This window comes from Elephantulus edwardii, unplaced genomic scaffold (genome assembly GCF_000299155.1).
Source record: "Elephantulus edwardii isolate Elephantulus edwardi_28Jun2011 unplaced genomic scaffold, EleEdw1.0 scaffold00017, whole genome shotgun sequence".
Lineage (NCBI taxonomy): Eukaryota > Metazoa > Chordata > Mammalia > Macroscelidea > Macroscelididae > Elephantulus > Elephantulus edwardii.
In genome coordinates, this window is record NW_006399767.1 from 17,865,633 (window position 1) to 17,888,660 (window position 23,028).

Genomic DNA, 23,028 nt, shown 5'->3' on the forward strand with positions numbered 1-23,028 from the left:
CTCCCTTCTTTCTTTCTTTCTTTCTTTCTTTCTTTCTTTCTTTCTTTCTTTCTTTCTTTCTTTCTTTCTTTCTTTCTTTCTTTCTTCTTCCTATCTCCTGCTTCTTAGAGGCAAGGATGGCAAAGCTTCTCCTCACATACTTTGGGTATGTTGTTAGGAGAGGCTAGTCCTTGGAGAGAGGGACGTCATGCTTGGAAAGGTGATGGTCAGTGAAAGAGAGGAAGACCCTCAATGACATGGATAGATATAATGATTGTGGTAATGAGTTCAAGTTTATTGGGGATGATAAGAATTGTGCAGGATAGGACTTGGTTCAGATTTGTTGTTCATAGGGTTGCTGAGTTGTACTTGACTCCATGGCACTTAACAACAACAACTAGCCCCCCTGATACACCATGAGCTTCATCCTAGTTTCATCCTTCTTCTCCCCACTTCTTTCCCAAAACCCCTGTAGGGAGGGGCCTGTCTTACTCTTCAGGATGCTCATCTGACCTGGCTGCACATGGAGAGGGAGCTCAGCCCTCAGGAGCTCTGATGACTTAGTACTTAGACTTGTGCTGCTAATCCAAAGGCCACCTAACTTCATAGGTTCGAACCCATCAGAGGCTTCCAGAAAAAAAAATAGGAAATACAGAACGTAAGTGGTCCACACTAGAGTGCGTGCTGTGAGTTGTGGGCTTTGACACAAGCCCCAAGTTTTGATCCCAGGTTCTTGCAACTCCTATGAGATTTACAGCTTTGGAAATGTAGTGGAGAGTGGCTATGAATTGGACCTGACTCGAGGGCAAGAAATTTGAGGAAAGAAAACTTGAGGCACAGAAAGAAGGGAGGGCCCTCGGTCACAGATTTATCTGGCGGAGCCAGTCATGGGCTGCAGAGGCACTTTCACATGCCACCTGTGCCTCCCTGTGGGTATGTGGGACAGGTGCACGGACTGTGTGAGGAAAGGTGGATTGAGACATTTTCTTCCTCCCTGGATTTACCCACCGGAATTGATGCCAATAACATCTCAAATGTTCCTTTCCATCTGGGGGAATTTGCCTCTTGGGGAGCCCAGCAAAGTGGATCCCGATCTTCTCTCACCCTGAAGCTGGCTGCAGGTCTCTCCTGGCCAGAGAAGAGCACTAAACAAAGAGGTCTTAGCCTGATCTAGGTCTTACATTTCTAAGCCCATGATCTGTTTTAGTAGACTCAGATACCTACCACGTGCCTTAAGCAAGTCATTTTACTCTTCCAGACCTCAGTTTCCTCCTCTGTCTATTGGAGGATGGTAAAAAGATCAAACAAACGAAGCTTCTTAAAGGTGTTACGCAAACAGTAGTCGCCACTGCATGCCTCCTCCAGCGCTCCTATGGAACTCTTGAGTCTACCTTTGTGTGGGCGCAAGCGCCCTTTTCGCAGATCCTTCCTCTCGGTGCTGGGATCAGAGTCGGGCCCGGGGCTGGTGGGCGCTCTCCTCCCTGCCCCCACCTGCAGCCCTGGGCCGGCTCTGCTGGATTTTCCTCCGGCAGGCGGCGGGCTGCGGGCTGCGCGGCGCGCTCCGCACGTGAGGCAGCAGCACCCGCACCGGCTGCAGCAGCGCAGCCCGTGCCGCTGGGCTCGCTTTGCGCAGGGACCGCCCGTGCCGCGGGGTCACCGAACCCGCCCTCTGGTTCCCGGAGCCCAGGACCCGGCGGCCGCCCATCCTGGCTGTAGCGTTGGCCCACTCCCGGCGCTTTGTGGGGGTCCCGCCAGGCCAGCCCGCTGTCTTCACGTGTCCACGCCACCTCTGCCGGGACTGCAAAATTGTCGGCTTTGGGGTGACTGCTGGTCTGTACGGAAGCGAGTGCGCTGGGCACCGGGCCCCGCGGCGGGCGCCGAGGTCTGGCCCCGGGTTCTTGCAGCTCCGCCGGCCGCCACTGGGGGCTGCCTCGCCGGCGAGCTTGGCGGGGCCGGTGCGCACACACGCGGATTCCGGACGCCGCGGGGCCGCTCGGCTTTCTCTGACACGGACCCGGCGCTACCTCTGCAGCCCGCCCGGCTCTCCTCCGGATCTGTGCGTGTGGCTGCTGTGTGAGTGAGTGTGTGTGTGTGCGTGCGTGCGTGCGTGTGTGACTGGTGTGTGTGTATGTGTGTTTTCGAGGAGCGCGTGTGCGCGCGCGCGTGGGGGCTGTGTGTATGCGGGGAGTGCGGGGGAGTGTGTTTGTGTGTGTGCGTGTGGGTGTGAGTGCCTGTCTCCTTCTCTCATGCACACACACACACATACACACACTGACAACCGGGCTGGCTTCCCTGAACTTGAAGACTCATATTCAAAGATGCCCTAGGGTCCCTAGGAATGCCCTGGACTCTTCGATTTGGAAAATCCTACCATTATCTTCCTAGGAAGTGAATCTTTTCTTTTTTAATCTGAAAGCGAAGAGAACAAGTTGTGCTTCCTCTCCCCTCCCCACTTGGTCTTGCTAAATGCCATGGATATAACTGAATAAGCCGCTCAGGGCTGTCCCCGCGTGGACGTCGGAGGCCACCATCTGCCTGCGTTCGCTGGAGCCGGAGGCTTTAGCTCGAGCCTGTGCCGGGCGTGGAAGGATGCGTGGCCGAGCCAGGGAGCCCGGGCGCCTTGCGGAGCGGGCCTCAATGCCTCTCAGCCAGGGATAGATGCTGCCTCGCCCAGGTGAGTGGCGGCCACTTTCCCCGGAATCTGCGGGAGCTCGCGCTAAGCTGCACGCCCCAGAGGGAACGGGGAACTTTGCATGCGTTTCTTTTTCACTTGAGGACTCCCCTCACCCGGGCCACGCGCGTGCAGACCACCCCCTTGCGTTACCACCAGTCTCTATCGTAAGGGGAGTGGGGGTTGCTTTTCTTTTCCCCCTTCTCTCAGACTGTGAGGGTGAAACTCTGATGCAGAGCGGAGAGAGCGAATCCCTGAGAGGCTTGAAGCAGAAGGGAGAGGTAGTGAGCAGCAGGCAGATGGAATCACTGAAAGCCGTGGGAGAACTTTGCCGCCAGACCACTCTGTTGCTTCTCCCCACATGCTTGCTAGGCCAGGCCAGAGCCATTGCTAGAATCTGGGTAGGGGCGCCTGGGCTGCGTGCGCTCCGTGGGCTGGGTGGGGTGGAGTAGAGTCGCTCTCGCATAGGGATTGATTCAGCACTGATGAGGGAAAGTAGATATCAACGCAGTTTGGAGAGGCAGGTGGGGCCGGCTCAGGCCCCTGTCCTGAGACAGAAGGCATGAGAGCAGGGGCTCATGTATGTGTGTGCACCGTGGGCCATCAGAACGGCATGATAAAGCAATATGGAAACTGGCTTTAGCCGTGCCCTCGTTGGTAGGTCTCTGTCTCTCCCCAGTCCTGTCCTGGTTCTAAGGCTGCTCTGGGCAGGGCGGAGGGAGAGTGAGGCAGATTGAAGGACAGCTCTGAAAGCAGGCAGAGCCTTGTCCGGTACAGACCTTTGGTGGGCAGAAGGCATCCTGCCCTTCCTGGCAGCCTGGTACAAAGGACATAGGTAGAGAGTACCAGGGAGGCAGAGCCCCAGCCAGGGCACAAAAGGATAGAGCCAGAGAAGGGACTGCAGAAAGACTGAGGCAGGCAGATAGATGCCAAGTGTGTGAGGGATAGAGACAGCCACAGACAGATAGATAGGCACCTGCAGGGGGAGGGAGCTTGTTGGAGCCCATAACTGATAACTGGGATGGAGTTACAGACTAGCTATAGGTGCTAAACTCCTAGCCCTACACAGCAGAGTGTGTGTGTGTGTGTGTGTGTGTGTGTGTGTGTGTGTGTGTGTGTTGTTGTGGGGATACAGAATGGAGAAGTGATCTTGTTTGATTGGCCTTGCAGGGCTGGGGGAGGGGGCAGCTTCAGGGAAATGGATTCCCCCCAAGGGTGGGGAGGAGCTAAACTAGGGTGAGCCTGTCATTCTCAGGGCTGGGAACTTACGGGGGACCATTGGATGAGGTTCTAGGTGGGCTGTTATTAATTAATAGGGGCCAGTTTAGTACTCAGAATGGGAAGTCAGCACAGGGGCTGTGGAGAGGCTGGGAGTTAAGGAGCCAAGGCTTAGGTTGGGCCCTGGGCTGGTCACCACTCTCTGCCAGGAGCTTTATAGGGCCACATGCAGTGGAGCCAGTAGACTGTGGGATCTGTCTGCGGGATGTGTTGGAGTTAGAGGGAATTGAGATCTTGTTGCTAGGACTCGGAAGCTCTGGAGGGCTGCCTCCACAGCCCAGCTGGCTCCCAGAGCCCTTTAGCTGCTGCTAGAATGTCATCTTTCCCTGTGACTCTGGCTGTGAATGCAGGGTTCCATCTCTGCTCTCCTCCCAGCCTTCTGCTCAGACCCCCTGCCCAGCCCTCAATTTAGAGTTTCTGGTCTAATTCCTGTCCAGGAATGTAATTCTTTATCTTCCTGCTCTCTCCCTGGAGAATACAAACAGCAAACTTGGCATTTCTGGTCCAGCCTTTGGCGGTGTTTCTCCAGGGAGGTCAGCTCTGAGCTCCATCCTCCGGCAGCTGGCCCTGGAACCCACTGGAGGCTGAGGCTCTGTCCTGCTTCTCCAAAGTGCCCTTTCCTTTCCCAGGCCTGGAATTGTGAGCAGCTTGGGAGTCTGGCTTTGAGAGAGGGTGAGCTGGAGACTTCAGGAGGCAAGACAGAGGAGGATAAAAGGAGGATGGCTGGCTGGGATAGGAAATGCTGATGGGGTAGGAGGAGTCAGGTCAAAACCAGGCGCCATCCCGGCCACCTAAGCCCTAATTTGCATAAAGGGGAACAACCATTCTTGTCTTTACTGTAGCTCCCCAAACCAGACCAAGAATCCTAGGATTCTGGGCTCTGAGTGGCAGCCTCACTGAACATCTCTGGCCTGTGGGGTGGATGCACTAGTGCATGTTCTTCTGGGCACAGGGAACAATGGGGGTTGTTGATCTGGGGGCTGGTGGTCTGTCTGCTTATGGGTAGTTGAGAAGTGAGCTTGGTGTTAGATTGTTTTTACAATGCCCCTTGCTTGGAGGTGGAGGTGTGCACAGTTACTAGCAGCTAGGGAGTTCCTAGTCTGACAGGGGAGGCTCCTAGGCTAAAAGCAGAGTTAAAAACAAAACAAAAAAAAACAACAACCCACAAAAAAACCGATGACCAAGTGGGGCTGGGCCCTGGACAAAAGCAACAACAATGTGTTTTGTGATTTTTTTTCTTCTGATAACGTTGGCATTTGAGGATTAAACTGATTTGAAGGTATAGAATTTAGGAATGCAGCCTAAACCTGGAAGGTCTGGATTCGGATTCTGGCATGACTTTATCTTTGTTCATTAACCACTTGAGCCTCTATTCCCTCCTTGGGTGGAAGTCAGGGTAAGATATACCTTGCAGGTGTGTTGTGACCTGGTGTTCCTCCTGGCTTGCCCCATAGGGAGTGTTGGGTTGGAAGGAGGAGGGCTGAGAGAGAGGGAAGCCCTCAGAGGCCTGGAGGAGAGCATCTCCAGGTTCCCCCTCGCCACCCATGTGCCTAAGGAGCTGCCAGGAGGGTTTGATGCCATCACATGTAAGCTGCTCATTTCACTGCTCCCGGAAGACCTCCAGGAAACTCAGAGAACCAGTATTCAGAGCAGCAAATTTCACCTCTGGGGATGCAGCACCTGCGTCCTTCTTGTCTACTTTGGCGTTTTATGACCACACACATTTGCACAGGAAGGGGGACACTCTGTGCTTTACACAGAGTGTCATCTGCCAGCCTTTCCTAGCTGAAGCTGCATGGGGAGGACATCCCCAGAAGCCAGCCTTCACTTGCTCTTCCTTGACTCCACCCCCTTGCTGCAGGGTGGCCTAGGCCAACTGAATGGACATGTTTCTTCTTGTTGCCAGTGCAGGGCTTGTGATTGGACCTGGATCCCATCTGATCCAGAGGAGGGAGGGGGCCCTTCAGGGAGAGGACTTGGATCCTGATGTCTATGTAGGAGATGCTCTAACTAAAGAACCAGTTGGATCATGGGAAGAGAAGGAGCTCTAACCACTTGGACAGACCTAAGAGAAGGTATTTCTGGGGGTGGGGGGTGGTGAGGGGAGAAAGTCAGATTTGGAGAGGAAGATAGGAAGAGTAAGAGAGGAAGATAGAGTAGTTTAAGCTAGCCTTGTGGGGTTGAGGACAATCAGGAGACTGCTTGGAGGAGACAGAATTTTAGAAAACACCAAAGCTAATAAAAGGCAGATTTTCTTTCTGTTTGAAGTCACTGGACTTTGGGCCATTGTACAGGTCAGACCCAGAAGAAGTAAAACAGTTGTTCTGAAAGTATCTTTAGGCTATCGGGGACCGCACATTTTCAAACAACTTCTTGATGGTTTATCACAATGTTAGCACAATGTTAAGGTCTCATTGAATTTGGGCAGTTGGTAAAATTGCCACAGATACAGTCTCCACATTACAGAGAAGAAAAACTGAGGTTCAGAGAATTTAGAGACTTGCCATGTGGCTAGTAAACGGTTTAAGAGGCGTTGCTCAGCCTTCCTGTCCACCTGAATTTAAAGGCTACACTGTTATCCCTTCGGTACTGCCTCACTGGGTACACCTCTTTAAGCCCCTTGCTGGCTTCCTGGTCTCACTAGAAAGGCCACTGGAGAGCCTCCATCAGTGCACACTGCTGACCGCCCAGCCTATCCCTGTGGGCCTCTCTCCCTGCTCCAGCCAGCTCATACCCGCCTGGTTAAAAGCATCCATTAGTCAGCTCTACTCCTCTGGAGACCATGTTCCCAATTCACTCTGTGGAAGAGATTACAGGGAAATGAATGAGCACCGCACAGAGTCAGGGGTTATTTTCGCCAGTAGCAACTTGGGTGGGGGTGTGAATTCTTTTATTACCTTGAGGCCCAATTTCCTGATTTATGACCCCTGACGGCTTGCTTCGAACTCCCTAGGGCTGCTTTAAGGACCAGACAACATGTACAAAGCCACTTTATAAATTGAACAAGGCCTGTAGAAGTCAGAGTTATTCCCCCTCCTAGTTTAAACTAGGGAGCTCTGGTGGCCCTAGTGGCAAGAAACTGGACTGCAATCCCAAAGGCAAGCGGTTTGAGTCCACCAGCTGCTCTGTAGGAGAATGATAGACAGTCTCCTTCTGTGTAGTTCATAGACTCTGAAAACCTGTCAGAGGGTGAGCTAGGGGTTGATTCACAACAACAACAACAGAAATTTAATTTGTTGTTGTTATTTACCATCAAGCTGGAACCAATAAGAGCTGTAAACCACACAAGAGGAGAATGTCCATCTTTCTCGCATGGAGAGGTTGGTGGATTTCAACTACATGCCTTTGGGTTGGCAGCACAGCTCCTTGTCAGATGCACCCAGGGATGAGATTAAAAAAGTCCCCTGATGGCATGGTGATTAAGTACTTGGTTGATGGATGACATGTCAACAGTTCAAACCCACCAGTTGCTCTGCAGGAAAAGATGTGGCGGTCGGCTTCATCTAAGATTTACAGCCCTGGAGACGCTCTGGGGCATTTCTAGTCTATTCTACAGTGTTGTTTTGTGTTGACTTGACACAATAGACTAGGTTTGGAGTTCTTTACTGAGATAAAAAGGAACTCATAATGCATTAGTTTCACATGGGTCTTCAGTTAACCAATAAAAATAAACAAAGTAAACCAGGCAGCTTGACCCTGTGCCTTTTAGGGACAAGAGTGGTGAAGATCCTAGAAGATGGAGCAGCGTGGGGCCAGAAGATTGGGCAGGGATTGGTGGGCACTTTGGAAGGTCCACATACCTGATCCATTACTTTCTTTTATAATCAGGCTGCTACCATTTAAGAAATTGGACCCTGGCAGAGAAAGGGTGTTTCCTTAAACGTGTACTTGTCAACCTTCTTCACATGATACCCCTCCCCCCTGCCAAGGAACCTTTTAAGATAGTTTTTTCCCTAATAATCTCCTTCCTTTCCTCATGAAATTTTAATATCACGGGTACATAGCCTATTTGTGTACGCACCAACCCTGCTGTCATCAAGTTTATTCTCACTCATAGCGACCCTGCAGGGGCAGAGGAGAAATGCCCCATAGCGTTTCCAGGACTGTAAATCTTTATGGAAGCACACTGCTGCCTCAGTTTTCTTCTGTGGAGCAGCTGGTAGGTTTGAACCATTGACCTTTTGGTTAACTATCAAATGCCTTAGCCACAGTGCCCCAAGAACTTCTTTATGTATGTACAGCATGTACCTTTATTCATGAGAGAATACTGTTTGTTTGGTTTTTTTATTCTCTTCTACCCAAGAAAAAGTTGGTCAGTATCATTCCAACTTCTGATCCTAGGACGTATGTACTTTAGGATAATAGACTAGGAGCAGAAAAAGAGGTTGGTTAGCAAGACAGGAGCTGAGGAAGAGGATAGATTCACCGTAAACAACCAGTTGTCAGCAAGCTGACTGAGAGGCATGATGAGCCCTGTGTAGAGCAGAACTATGCACTGAAGGGTCCCTGGTGGCAGGATTTCTGGAAGTTCATCGTCAGGCCTTCTGAGATTCACTCCAACATCTAGTTTACTATCCCTGATGTGTGGTTCTTGCACCAGCAATATCACTTGGGAACAGAGTAGCAACTTAACCCCTTGCCCCAGTCTCTGGCCCCCTGAATCAGAAATCTCTGGATTATCAGGGTGATGGTAGGGTAGGATGCGAGGGTAGATGAACTTCTCAGGAACATAAGATGGTCTTTGAACAGAGGGTCAAAGTCAGGGGGAGGGGGGAAGTATATGCAGATCACCTAGCTTGCTAAATTATTGAGTCTAAATGCACCAAGTAAGTTTAAGAAATGACACTGTCTACAGGTCTACTGATCTATTATTGTTGTTATCATAGAGTTGATTCTAGTTCATGACAACTCCATGTGTACAGAGTAAAACTGGGCTCCATAATGTTTTCAAGGCTCTGAACTTTTAGAATCAAACCATCTCTTCTGAAGTAACTCTGGATGTATTTGAACCACCAGCCTTTTGTTTAGTTGTCCAATATTGAACCATTTATGCTGCTCAGCAACCAGTGTGCTGGCTTGTGTTTTTCCCTGGAGTTATCTTTGCATTGTATAGAAGCTTTGTTGACACTGTAGAGGAGATACCATGTGAGATGGCCTTGCTTCCAAGTGACAGACAGACGGCCAAGACAGCTTTGAATTGGATAGATGTGGACTTTCTTCTTGGATAGCCTCAAGGGCCAAGACTAATGATAACAGGATCTCCTGAGGAGCAAACTGGAGCTATAGAGATAAGACTTAGTAAGGAACCAAACTGTGTGCTCATAATTCTTAAATTCACTTAGGGCAGTCTTGAGTAGAGCCTGGTTTCCTTGCAGTCGCCCTGGGACAGATGCAAGATTCCAAATTTGGGCTCTTTAGAGTTAAATGCATCCACTATTAGCATGTCACACATTGATTCACCAACCAGCAGGCGCTAAGCTGAAGCCTGGCCAGATACAGCACGCAGAAGCAGAAGGCTGTGTGTCTCCCAGCCTCTCTTCCCTCTGGATTCCCTGCCACTCACTGCAGCCTTTTCCTCCATCTCAGATTAAGTCAACAAAGAGCCCTCTTTCTTAACCTTAACCTTAACCTTAACCTTAACCTTAACCTTAACCTTAACCTTAACCTTAACTTTAACCTTAACCTTAACTAAGGTTTCTAATAAAATCCCTCATGTTTGCTCCTCCCAGCTCCCTTTTCCTAGGACTCATTCCTATCTCCTTTTCCCCAGTGGCCCCAGCACTTCCCTTTCCAGCTTAAAAAATAAAATAGTTGTCACCACTGATTTTCAACTCATGATGACCTCATGTTTGTCAGAGCAGAGCTACACTCCACAGGGGTTTTTATTGACTGATTTTGGGGATCACTAGGCCTTTCTTCTGAGGCATTTCTGGGTGGTCTTATAAACCTTCAGCCTTTTGGAGTGTATAAGTTTTTTTGCACCACCCAGGGTCTCAGCCTTACTACTCCAATCCCCTGGGTAAGGCAGCTGTAGTCAGGTAAGCCTTAGAGGTTGCTAGGGTCCCCGCTAATACTGGGACTCTCTTGGGAGGTACAACTTAAGACTAGTTATAAATTTGTCTTGCTTTTACACAGTCTCTGTGGTTCTTTAAATGTGTGGCCACTCACCTGGCAGAACCTGAGAAGCTTGAAGAGTGAGCTAGACTCTTTCTGTAACTCAGGATTCAGTAGCTGTTAAGAGAGAGATGTGTTTCCCTCCTGGGATGATGGCAGTGAAGATGAAGGCATGCCAGACTTTCTGAGCACCAAGAAACCCCTGGAGATGCCCGTCAGGGGCCTCAAGATGAGGCTCTATCAACCAAGAAAACATATTCAAGATTTCTTCATAGGCAAAGGTAATCATTTGACTCACTGTCTCTTGTAATAAAACCACTTTAATACCTAGACAGGTCCCAGGGCAAGGACAGATGCTTTGAGGTCATGTAGGTCAAAGGTAAGAGTTCTTGTAGAGAACGCAGGACCTGGCAGTGTCTAAAGCACTGACTGGAGTTAGACTTGGCAGGGCTTGTTTCAGCTCTGCTGGCAGCTTGCTGAGTGACTTTCGCTAATCCCTCTCCCTTTCTGTCCTCACCTGTAAGCATGCGACCTGAGTGCTCTCCTAAGTGCCTTCCGGTTTAAATATTTGATCCTTTGATTTATGAGTTTGTGAGCCAACCTCAGAGTGAAAGAGGCTCCTCTGAGCTTTTCAGGACCTGCAATGACTTGGCTGAGGTCCTCCTGCCTCTTTGCCACCGTGCTCTCCTGCCAGGCTGTGCTGGCCCTGTGCTCCCCTCTGCCTGCCACCGCCCCGTACCCCGACTGCTCGTTACCCTTCCTCAAACCTGATGACCTGTTTAGTGTGGGATGAGCATGATCCCAGGGCTATACACAGTCTGATTGGGAATGTCCCACTCCTCCCACATTCAATCACATGAACACGCACAGACACACATTCTTTTTTTTTTTTTTACTCTCAAAATATAACAAAATGTTTTATACACATTTCTGTATATTCAACCAAACATTTTACATGTCCCTTTTGCCCAGCAAAAGATACAAACATTTAGCTCTGAGAACACTGTATGTACAAAAGGAAACAAAGAATAATATTAAAGATACTTCACCACAGTGCAAAAATATCACATGGCATACCTAAATACTCTCTGCGTCCTCACATATTCCCACAGATGCTTGCACCCATGTGCACATACATGTAGGCAGCCATACATATTCTCACTTTATATATATATATATACTCACACAAATTCACACATCCACCCACACATGTAAATACATACAAATTCCCACATATATTTGCACACTCAGTATTTGCATGCATGCATCTCCACGTACAACACATGCATACACCAGTTCACACGTGCACATACATAACACACATTTCCATTAACGCATAGCATATATGTACATTCATTCACATACATGTGCTCTCACACACATAGATGCCCACAAACACTCACACTCAACACACTACTTCTGTCCACTGTCTTGACTTCTCCTTCAAAGACACAAGCATATGCCAGTCAACCTTTGTAGGACACTGTCCTCATTACACAGAGCATTTCTCCCCGTGGTCTGTAATTCCACAACAATCTGAGCTGGAGAGAGCTGTGAGATGACTCTCACTGGTCCCCCCAAATGAGGTATGAGCACTGTCTGAATGAGGAAACAGCCACAGGATCAGAGGAGAACTCTGAACTCTGGCCCTTGGTGATTTACCTCTCCCAGCACAGCTGTTGCTGCCTTTGTTCTGTAGAACAGTCTGGAAGCCAGTTCAAGTCTATTGTGTGTCTGCTTTGAAGGTGGGAAGTTGAGCTTTAGGACAAGTCAGCACTGGGAAGCAGAAGCCAGGTGAGCTGACTCCAAGCCTGAGCCCTCTGCTCGCTCCCTCTCCGCTGGGACACGGGTGCTGTCTGGTAGCTGTTTGGCCATCTTTCCTTCTGCCAAGGCTTTTATTCACATAACCTACCAAGCAGTTGAGAGAACTCTGGTGGTTTAATGGTAAGAAATTGCTCTGCAATCCTGAACGCATGCAGTTCAAATCCACTAGTTGCTCCGTGGAAGAAAGATGGGCAGTCTCCTTCCGTATGAATTACTGCCTCTGAAAATCTGCCGGAGGATTAGCTATGGGTTGGTTTCTACTCAAGGGTATACACCACCACCACCACCACCAGACAGTAACTAACAACAGCAACCAAGCAGTTTAGAAATACCACCTGAGGTCAACTTTAGGGTTGTTTCTACCCAATTGTTTACTCATTTCTGCTGAAGTTTTATTGCTTGATAGGCGCTGACTCCTAGCTGACCCACTAGTGGGTTTGCAGAGGCTGTAAATTGCATGTGAGGCCTTTAGAAGTCAGAGTTATGCCCCTTCCTAATTTAAACTGTGGTTGTTAGCTACTGTCGAGTTGGAACCATCCACAGCTGATCTCCCAGCAGGTTTTCAGAGGCAAGAAGGCACGCAAGAGAAGATTGACATCCATCTTTCTCATGTGGAGCAGCTGGTGGGTTCGAAGTTCTTGTCTTTGGGTCATGTGGGAAAGCGGAACTTCTCTATCCATGCAGTTTGCTGTTACTTAGAACACTTGCTCATGAACTTGGCTTAACTTTTTTGCAACTTTCTCGTGGGCTCATTTCTCCCCACCTCCTGAGGTGGTGATCCCTGTTCTTGGCTGAGTGTACAAGCGAAGCTTCCTTGTGTGAGTCTTGAGTGCTTTTCCCACTTCTTCAGGCTTTAAAGTCTGTGATCCTGATCCGGTGGGGTTTAGGGACCCTTGTGTTCATTCTTTAAGTTTGATGGACAGCAGCCCTTTTCGGTCCTATTCCATTCAACAAGCACTTACTGAATATGTATTGGGTGCCAGACAACAGACCAGCTGCACGTAGACTCTCCATCTCATCCATCACTTGATTTATCCCCCGTCCCTTCTCCAGACCTGCCTGTGCACTGCGAACTTGGTAGACTTGGGGACAGTGAGGCAGAGGTAGATGTCTCCATCTCTGAGATGTTTATAGTATGCTCCCTCACCGCATCCTTGCACATAGGTGGGGTGGGGTGTGTGTGTGTGTGTGTGTGTGTGTGTGTGTGTGTACTTGGGTGTGTACTTGGGTGTGATGTCCACTACTCAAGCTTCAGACAAAGATGACACAAGATTAACAGTTTAGTGTAAGCTGATGATGGCGATGGTGATGATGATGATGGCGCTGGTGATGAAGACCACTTAAGAAATGGATTCTCAAGCTGCTTTTCCAGCCCCATCCCTCCTCCCTTGTCACTAAGCTGACCATCTCCCAAATAGATCTTGATGGAATGAGGAGATTAGGGGCCCATAGTCCTGATTTAGGAGATAGCTGACCCTAAAGGACTCTTCAATCTCCCTCCAGGCCTGAGGACGTGTATTGCAGGGACTGAACTGGAGACACCTTAGAATAGACATAATCCCGGACCTTCTTTCCAGACTTGTGGCTTCTGAGCGTGTGACAAGTGAAGGCCAGGACATTCGAGGGAGGACAGTTGTCTGGGCTTCAGAGGGTCGACAAGCTGGACACGGAACAGCTGGCAAGGAAGAGCAGAAAGTGTTTGAAGGGGCAAAATAAATTCCTTGTGCTTGAGGAGACTACTTTCTTGTCCTCAAGAACTTTTATACTCTGCGTGGGAGACTGGGGCAGAAAATCTTGGCTAATTGTTGAGGAAAGCTTGGCACTGAAATATGTATGTTTTGCATCCTGCTTATTCAGGGAATTTGTATACACCTAGGCTCCCCATCCTGACTGCTTATGCTGTGTTCTGTCTCCCTGCTTGTGTAGACCTGAGCCTTTACTCTCTTGGTGCCTCAGTTTTCTCATCTGCACAATGGAGGCATCATAATGCCTGCCTTATAGAGTTGTTTTGAGAATAGAGAGAATGATCCTACATAAAAGTGTCCTCAGTTTAATTTAGCCTGGTCCATTGATGCCAAGTCAAATCTGACTCATGGCGATGCCACAGGTTACACAGCAGAGCACTCCTTGGAGCTTTCTTGGTTCTAATCTTTAGAGTAGCAGATTGCCAGGCCTTTCTTCTGCAGCACTGAGTTCAAACCACCAATGAAAATACAGTGTGAGAGTCCGCAGTGAGTTATGCAATGGAAAGTTAGCATCTACAGAAGTTCAAATCCAGCTGTGCCTCTTGGAGAAAAACGGGCAGCCTCCTCCCATCACCAGCGTACAGTCTGGGAGGCCTGGTGGAGGGTCAGTGTGAGTCTGAACACTGACTGTACCACCCAGGAATCTCGTGCCCAGATTGTAGTGAACACCATGCTGTAAGGGCGAACTGTCAGTGGTAGTAGAGGCAGTAATGGCGTTTTCCTTAGGATAAAGAAGAACCTTTGCTGACTCACTTAGCTTATTCTCCTTTGCAAACACCATTTGTTCACTGCCATTGAATTAGTTCCAACTCACAGGAATCCTCCACTGGACTTCCCAGCCTGGAATTTGTAATGGGAGGAAGCTGCTTGTCTCCAGGAGCCACAGTTGGATTCGAACTTCTGGAGATGCCAACTTTTAGGTTAGCTGCATACCTCACTGTGGACTATCACATTGTTGTTATGTGCCATCACATCGACCATTACTCGTGGCGGCCCTATGCACAATTAACTCTGAACCCTGCCCTATCTCACTGCCCCTGACACACCTGCCCCCATTGCCCCAGCCCCTGTGTCAATCCATCTCATCCAGGGTCTACCTCTCTTGCATTGTCCCTCCACTTTTACATGCATGACATCCCTCTCCAAAGACTGATCCCTCCTGGCCAAATGCCCAAAGTATGTGTGATAGAACTTTTAAATCCTTGCCTCCATTTTGAATAATATTGCATGAGTTCCTTGTTTTTAAATGCAGCATAGTATTCCATTGTGTGAATATACCACAGCTTCTCTGTCCATTTGTTTGTTGATGGCACTTAGGTTGTTTCCAACTCCTTGCTTTTGTGAACAAAGCCACTATAAACATGGGTGTGCATATATCTGCTTAGATGTCAGTTATGGTCTCTTTGGGGTATATTCCCAGTAGTGGAATTGCTGGGCCAAATGGTATCTCTATTTGCAACTTTTTGAGAAAGCACCATACCACCTTCCATAGTGGTTGCACCATTTTACACTCCCACCAACAGTGAATAAGAGTTCCAGTTTCTCTACAACCTCGCCAGCATTTGTTGCTTGCTGTTCTGTTAAATTTTGCTATTCTGTATGGGATAAGATTATAGTTGTTTTGATTTACATCTCCCTTAGCGCTAGGGATTTTGAACATTTCTTCATGTGCTTGTTGGACATCTGAATGTCTTCTCTGGTGACGTGTCTGTTCATATCCTGTGCCCATTTTTCTATTGTATTATTTAGCTTTATCTTGTTGTGGTGCTCAAGTGTTTTATAAATTCTGGATATAAGTCCCTTATCTGATATGAAATTTCCAAATACTTTTTCCCAGTTTGTGGCTTCCCTTTTTACCCTATTGGAAAAGTTTTTGGATGTGCATAGGGATTTGATTCTTAGAAGATCCCAGTCATTTATTTTATCTTCTCCTGGTTTTAGGTTTTTCAGGATACTTGGAAGACTGTTTATTTTGTGGATTAGGACTGAGTGAAGTATCTCAGTCATAAAAGGACAAATACTTCATGGTTCCACTGCTGTAAAGCAAGACTGGCCTCTGGGTTGGGAGGAGACTGAGAAGGATAATAATGTATACTGTATTGAAACAGATGAGTGAGAAAACTGTTTAAGAGGGGAAATTATTAGGTCTTTTTGTCATGACGGGAGCCCAGAGCAAAGGATGTATAGTGGAGTGGACCTGGCGGCGAGGGATTGTAAAACAATGAAAGAATTTTTCTTTTACTTTTCCACGAGGGTTGTGTATTAGGGGGGAGGGTTGGGAGGGGAGAAAAGTGCAACAATGAATGAATGGAAATCCAACGTCTCTGTACATTTTCATTGAAATGAATAATAAATCAAAAAAGAAAAAAATCCTTGCCTCCAAGGAGCAGCGCAGTTTCATCCTCTCCTGGACAGATCTGTTTGTTATCTTGGCAGTCCATGATATGTTCTAGTGACCTATAACTAGGTCACTAGAGCTCTCTTTGTGGTTACAAGGGAAAGCCCCTTAACTGGAACAACTTGAAGGACATCTAGTTCCTCTAACTTGCTCCTTACGAGATGCACAGCACAGGTGTAATGATTTTCTCCATTTTGCATGAGGAGGAACTGGAGCGCAGGAGTGTGCCCAGATTGCTGGTCCCATAGGTTTTTCAGTACACGTCACAACAATGCTTTGATTCAGGTAAGAGGAAGGGAGGAATAGAGAGTTTGGGGCAAAGACAGAGGATGTGTGCAAGTCTGGAGCTGGCCTGGGATCCACACATAATGATTTGGTCCTTGTTCCACATACCGAGCCAGGCTAATTCAGGCTACTCTTTCCTTGACAGAATGACCCCCAGTCTGGCTTCTATTATTTTCACCTTTCCCTTCTTATTCCCTGCCCCAGGACAAGCTCCTCCTACTCCATCCCTCTGTGTGTGTGCACACACTTTGGCTGCACTTACACCGCACACAGGAAGGAAACACAATACATCTGTTTGACACAGGAGGTCAGTGATGGAGGTCACAAAAGAAATTCTCCCAAACCCAAAACTATTATTACCAACTTGATTCCCACTCATGTGTCAGAGTAGAACTGTGCCCCGTAGGCTTTTTTTCTTGTCCTCGTACTGTCCAATTAGAACTGACTCTTAGCTCACCTTCCACCATGTGTTCAGAGGCTGTAAATTGCATAGGAGGAGGTTGCCCATCCTTTTCCCTCAGAGCAGCTGGTGGATTCAAACCACCTACCTCTGCGTTGGCAGCATAACACTCTACCCATTAGGCCACCAGAGCTCCTCATGTGTGGTTTTCAGTGACTGGCTTCCTGGAAGCAACTTGCCAGGACTCTTTTTGGATGGATTCAAACTCCCAGCCTTTTTGCTAGATGTTGATTCATACTCTTTTGAGGCTTTTGAAATCATTTTTCACCCTAGGCTGGGGGGTGGGCAGTGTGAAAAGTGAGGAGAGGGTACAAGGGATAGAAACTGTAATGGGAAATTGTTTATCAAGAAGGGAGGTGCCTTTTCACAGAGGAGGACATTAGGAAGGCCAACAGATACATGGAGAAATGCTCTGAATCACTGGCAGTAAGAGCAAAGCAAATCAAAACCACAATGAGATACCATCTCACCCCAGTAGCAGTGGCAAGTTTAACAGGACAGCAAGTAATAAATGTTGGAGAGGATGTGATAAGATAGGAACTCTTATGCACTGTTGGTGGGATTGTAAAATGGCACAATCACTCTGGAAGGCAGTTTGGCATTTTGTCCAAAAAGCTGGACATAGAAATTCCATATGACCCAGCTATTCCTCTGCTTGTAAAATACCCAGAGAAAACGAGAATTAAGGCACAGAGACTTGAACACCAATATTCATAGCAGCATTATTCACCATTGCAAATACATGGAAACAGTCCAAATGCCCAACCACAATGTAATGGATTGAGAAATTATAGTACATTCACACAATGGAATACTACACAGCATGCAGGAGCAATGATTTTGTAAATTACTGACTGACACAGAAGGTACTGGAGAACATTATGCTGAACTAACTCAGTCTAACTCAGTCTCGTAAGGACCAACACTGTATAAAACCATTATTGTAGGGCATGTATGAGGATGGGGGGGCGGTTAATATAGAATTGCACAATTTGATGGGTGGAGGGAGGGATTGGTAAAGGAAAGGAGAACAGTTTGGTGTGCAAAACAATGTATATGAACTTTATGTACTTTTTATGTAAAACAGTAGAAAATAAAATTTAAAAAAAAAACGAAGGGAGGTGGCTTCTGCAGCTTGGCTCAGGGTGTGGAGCAGGGAGCAGTGTGCAGGGGAGAGGGCAGTTCTTGCTCCTTCCCTGTTACCCCTCCCCTTGGCCTGCTTCTGGTAGTGGGAGGAGACCTTTCCTAGATCATTTGGTCTGCAGGAGCTGGAAAGCATTTGTATCAAGGAAAAGGCGGTTTAGAAGGCCAGGCACATGGGTGGGGTGGTAAACCCTCTAGCACTGAGGAGGGCTTGCTTAAGCAGGACCCATAGCAGGGTCCCAGGACACTCAGAGAATCTTGGAGTCAATGTCTAGGACAGGATGGAGGGAGGCTGTAATAAGAGATGGCACATGGCCATGGGAGGGGCCCAGGACCAATGAGGTGGTAAATCAGAGCTGAGCAGTACCTGGAGTGACAAAGAGAGCTGGAGCGGGAACCCAACAGGGGACTCGGTCCTCCCAGCTACTCCTAGCTCCAAGCCATCTGGCTAGAACCCCCAAAAGCCCCAATCCAACCCCATTCTTTCAGGAGGGAGAATTCAGAGCCCTAAGCTCATTTCCAGGGCTGTGTGATCAGCCTGCTCCATAAATCCGGGCCATGTAAATGTGGCATATAATTGGGAGTCACAGCAGGTAGCAGCAGCTCTGGGAGAAGCCAAGGCAGACAGAGCATAGTGCAATGCAAGTGAGTAATGGATCATGGGGTACAGGGGAGGGTACCAGGAGGGCTGGTGGCTGGCCTGGCCAAGAGGTGAGATAGCTGAGCCCAGGCTACCCTGCTGCTTGCTGCTCTGAAATGCTGGCCTGATATTTACTGTATATTGGTTTCTAAATTACAGTACAGCATTGATTGTCTGCTCTTTAAGTTCAGCCCTCACTCGCAGTCTCAGTCTCACTGGTCCTGTTTCTACCTCTGCGTCTTTCTCCATCTGTCTTGTCTCCCTCTCAATTCAGTTTTTAATGCACAGAGTATTAACCTACCTTGTATCCTGTTACCCCATAGGATTACAACATTGTTACCTTATATGTATTAGAGTATACATTGTATTTCATCCTTTCCATGTTCGCAGCATTATATCCTTTTAAAAGCTTGACCCATAGCCTTGTTTTTCTTCCTCAGATCCCATAGCAGTGAGAGAGTGGGGCCGGCAGAGTATGTCCATTTAAAGCTAAGGACAGGAGCTCAGAGGATGATGGAATAACAGGATCACATGGGGACTGTGTCATACCATATATGTGTTGTTGTGTGATGTTGAGGTGGCTTTGATGCACAGTGAGCCTATCAGACAGAATGGAACTCAATTTCTAAGGCTGCAATCTTTATAGAAGCTGGATAGTGCCATGGAAGAGCTAGTGGTTTTGAACACAGAGCTTTCAGCTAGCAGCCAACCCCTTTGATCACTGTGCTCTTCCTATGCTGCATTACATCATGTTACATTCTATCATCACCTATCACACCACAGTGGGAATGACTACTCTGCACTGAAGACACTCTGATGGGCAGAATAGTTAAGAGTTTGGCTGCTAACGGAAAGGTTAGCAGTTTGAATCCATCTGGTTACTCTGAAGGAGGATGATCTGGCAATCTACTTTTATAAAGGTTACAGCCTAGAAAACTGTGTGAGGCGGTTCTACTCTGTCCCTGGGGTCACTATGAGTTGAAATAAACTTGACAGCACTTAACAACAATGGCAACTGTGTATTGAAAGCGTAACTCAGACCTCAGTGCTGTTCTGAAGTAAGCTTTCTACACTCATTTTATCTGTGAAGTGGACACTGCTTTTAGGAGGAAACAGAGGTGTAGAGGGATTAAGTATCTTGTCTAAGGTCACACAGCTAGTAAGAAGGCAGAGCTGGGATTTGAACTCCAGCAGCCTGGCTCATAGTTCACTCTCTGAACCACGACTCATGCTGTCCTTTGCTCTGGCCCCTGAGTAGAGTCAGGTGTGGGAGTAGGATGGGAAAGGATGGTCTCACAGTGTTGTAAGAAGTATTCTCCTTGGACACCCTCAGTTATACGAATTGTTCCATTGCATCCAGGGCAAGACTTGGGGAACCTCATGGCACTTGGAAATGTCCCCAGAAAAAGCCAACTGGGAGCCTATAGTGCACAGTGTTGACCTGCTAGCAGACATAGAGGTGGTGGGAGCTTTAGTTGGGTGGCTCCTTTGCTATCACCTCCTCCTTCCTGTGTCTGCAGGAGGAGGTTGCCATCTTGCCTCCTGGGGAACTCTGTCTCCCTCTGACACGCCTTTTTAGGGGTTTGGGCTGCAATCAGAGGCAAAGAAGCATCCTTCTTGGGGCCCTGGTCCATCTCTGAGCCTGCCTCCCAGGGTTAGGCACAGGAGCTGTGACCAGAGTCTAGCATGCAGTGTGTTATTGGCGTGTTCTCCTTTGTAATTTATATGCAAGCTCTCATTTTGTTCCCACACTACTTCTGCACAGTAGACATTCCCTTTATTTGTGCAGATGTGGGAACTGAAACTCAGAATAACAATAAGAGTAGCTCCAGATCTGGAGTGACCAATTACCTTGGCTTTCCTGGCACTGAGGGGATTCCTGGGATGTAGGAATTTACGTTTTAAAATTAAGAAAGTTCCAGGTAACGAACTGGAATGCGTTGATCCCTCTATGTTTGTTACACAGTAACTGTGTGGCTGTTTTAGTCATCCAGTGCTTAAAAAAAAAAAAAAATTACCACAGGTAGTAACTTTAGCAAAGAGGAACATATTGTCTCATGGCTTAGGTGGCTACAAGCTCAAATTCATGGCACCAGTTCTAGGGGGAGGTTCTTATCACCTTTAAACATCTGTGTGCCGTGTCCACCAGAGATCAATATTCTCCTGGGTCTAGGGTGTGCATAGGGTGGAGAACCTGAAGGACACATTCTACTCCTAGCTCTTCTTTCTTGGCAGTAATGAGAACTCTCTCTCTCTCTCTCTCTCTCCCTCTCCCTCTCTCCCTCCCTCTCTCTCGCTCTCGCTCTCCCTCTCTCTCTCTCTTCTTTTATTTAATCTCTTTCATATCTCAGATTGATTCAAGATGTAACCTAATCCTCTAGCCTGATTCCTGCCTCACTAAGATACTGCCTCTAGTCTTGTCTCATTAACAGCATGCAGGTTAGAATTTTCAACACCCTACTACCAATGGAGGATAAGTATACATTACACAGAATCATGTCCTAGCCAAGTTGACACATATTTTAGGGGCATACAATTTGATCCATGGCAATGACTTTGCAAGGCTTTGGATTCAGTTGAATCTGATTTGAGTTATCGTGATCTCAACCACCACTTTAGGGATGGTACTTTACTTAGTTGCCCTCATTTGCTGAATCTGAGAACATTTTAGAGACACTCTCCTATCTTCACTAAAGCCTGTGAATTGGGCATTTTTATTCAAAGTTTACTGAAGAGCAAGCTGAGACCAAGAGAGCTAAAGTAACCTTCTCAGGGTCACTCAGCCAATAAGTAGCCAAGATGGAATTTGAACCCAGGCTATCTGGTGCCAGAGCCCCACATTCTTAGCCATTCTCCCGCCCCCCCCATCCTTTTTCTTTTTCCTGATTAATTCCACCTGTACATGGAAACCTTTCTTGATTAGAGTGGCCTGTGGAGTACATAAGGAAGGTACTTTCATCTCTATTTTAAAGGCCAGAAAATGGAAGCTCAGAGAGGTCAAGTTATTTAGCTAAAGTCACTCAGCTTGCACTTGGCAAAGGAAGGTTAAGTGTAGAGGAGTCTCAGCTGGTGCATCTTACAGTGTTGTTTCCTTGTCTGATTGATGGACAGGCTGGTCCCGTTTCCTCCTGGTCCTGTTCAAGCCCATTTGAGGCTCTAAGGTATCAATCATCGCCAGACCAGACATCCAGAGGGTAAGTTCAGGAGGGATCCCTGCTCTCTAGTCTTCATGCTCTGTGTATTTCACTTGACCCCATTGTCATTGCCTTCTCCACAGCAGACCCAGGGGGTCCTTTGTTGCAGGAAGAATAAGCCTGTGGCTTTACATTCTGCCAGCCAGTGGGAGTTCACTGCTTTAATATGTGCTCTGTGCGGACATCTGTCTCCATTCTTCCTGCCCTAGTGACGCTGTTGGTAAGTGCTTGACTACTAACTGAAAGTTTTGTGGTTCAAGCTCACCTGGAAGTTTTGTTGGATGCCATGAACTCCTGTGAAGATCACAGCCAAGAAAACTCTCTGGGACATTTGTACTCAGCCTTTGGTTACTGTAATACAGAATCAACTCCGTGGTGCCCAGGAACAATGACAGTTCCTCCGACCGGCTGGGGAATAAATGCAGACCCGGCTCATTTTCCTGGTCGGGTGACAAAGGCCCCATTAATGCCAGAGTTGCTTCTGAGGCAACTAAATAAAAGGGCTGGGAAGAACAATGACAAGAGTCTATAAATTCTGAATGATGTTCAGGAAAGTGGCCCAGGCCCCTGGGGCCATAAAAGCCAGGCAGCCTGCTGGGTCAGGGTGATTTATGGGTCACTCCCCCTGCTGTGGGGTTACCTGCCTGTCAAGTCTCCCAACCATAAGCCATTTTTCTCTTTAACTTCCAAATTGTTTTCATGGTTCTTGGCCTTCTGTGGTTATTCTCACATCGCTCTGAGGGGTAAGTCATGATTTCCATGTAATAGGTAGGGGAACTGAGGCACAGGGTGCATTAAAGAACTGTCCAAGTTCACTCACAAAGTGACTCGGTTCCTTTGACTCCTATCTAGAAGCTCTCAGTGACATGTTTCCTGATTCGGCACCTACTTGAGGACCCCCAATCATGCTTGGAAATGGTGAAGGAGAAGAAGACCCTCAACGAGGTGGATAGGCACAGTGGCTGCAGCCATGGACTCGAGTGTGTCAGATTGTGAGGATGGCACAGGATAGGGCAGGGTTCGGATCTGTTGTTCACAGGGTCAGTATGAGTTATTCTGTTTTGTTTTGTTTTGGTTTTGTGTGTGTGTGTGTGTGTGTGTGTGTGTGTGTGTGTGTACTGTCAAATCAGATCTGACTGGTACAGGAGGAGATTGTCCCTCCTTCCTCGGCAGAGCATCTGGTGGATTCAAACCACATATCTCTGGGATTGCATGGATATTTTTTTAAGATAACTTGTGAGAGTTTCAGAATTCCAGATTTCTCAGTTTTCTTTATTGTTAAACAAAAAATGTTTTA

The 23,028-nt window shown here is 47.8% G+C and overlaps 1 protein-coding gene across 1 annotated transcript in view; it reads left to right on the forward strand.

The window, feature by feature from the left end:
- Positions 1–2,153: 2,153 nt before the first annotated feature.
- The window catches only part of LOC102862754 (leucine-rich repeat and fibronectin type-III domain-containing protein 2-like), a 334,434-nt gene continuing 313,559 nt past the window's right edge, over positions 2,154–23,028 (forward strand). Inside the window, exon 1 of the mRNA XM_006882013.1 lies at positions 2,154–2,653. The gene's annotated coding sequence lies outside the window, so the exon portion shown is untranslated. The remainder of the gene's footprint in view (positions 2,654–23,028) is intronic.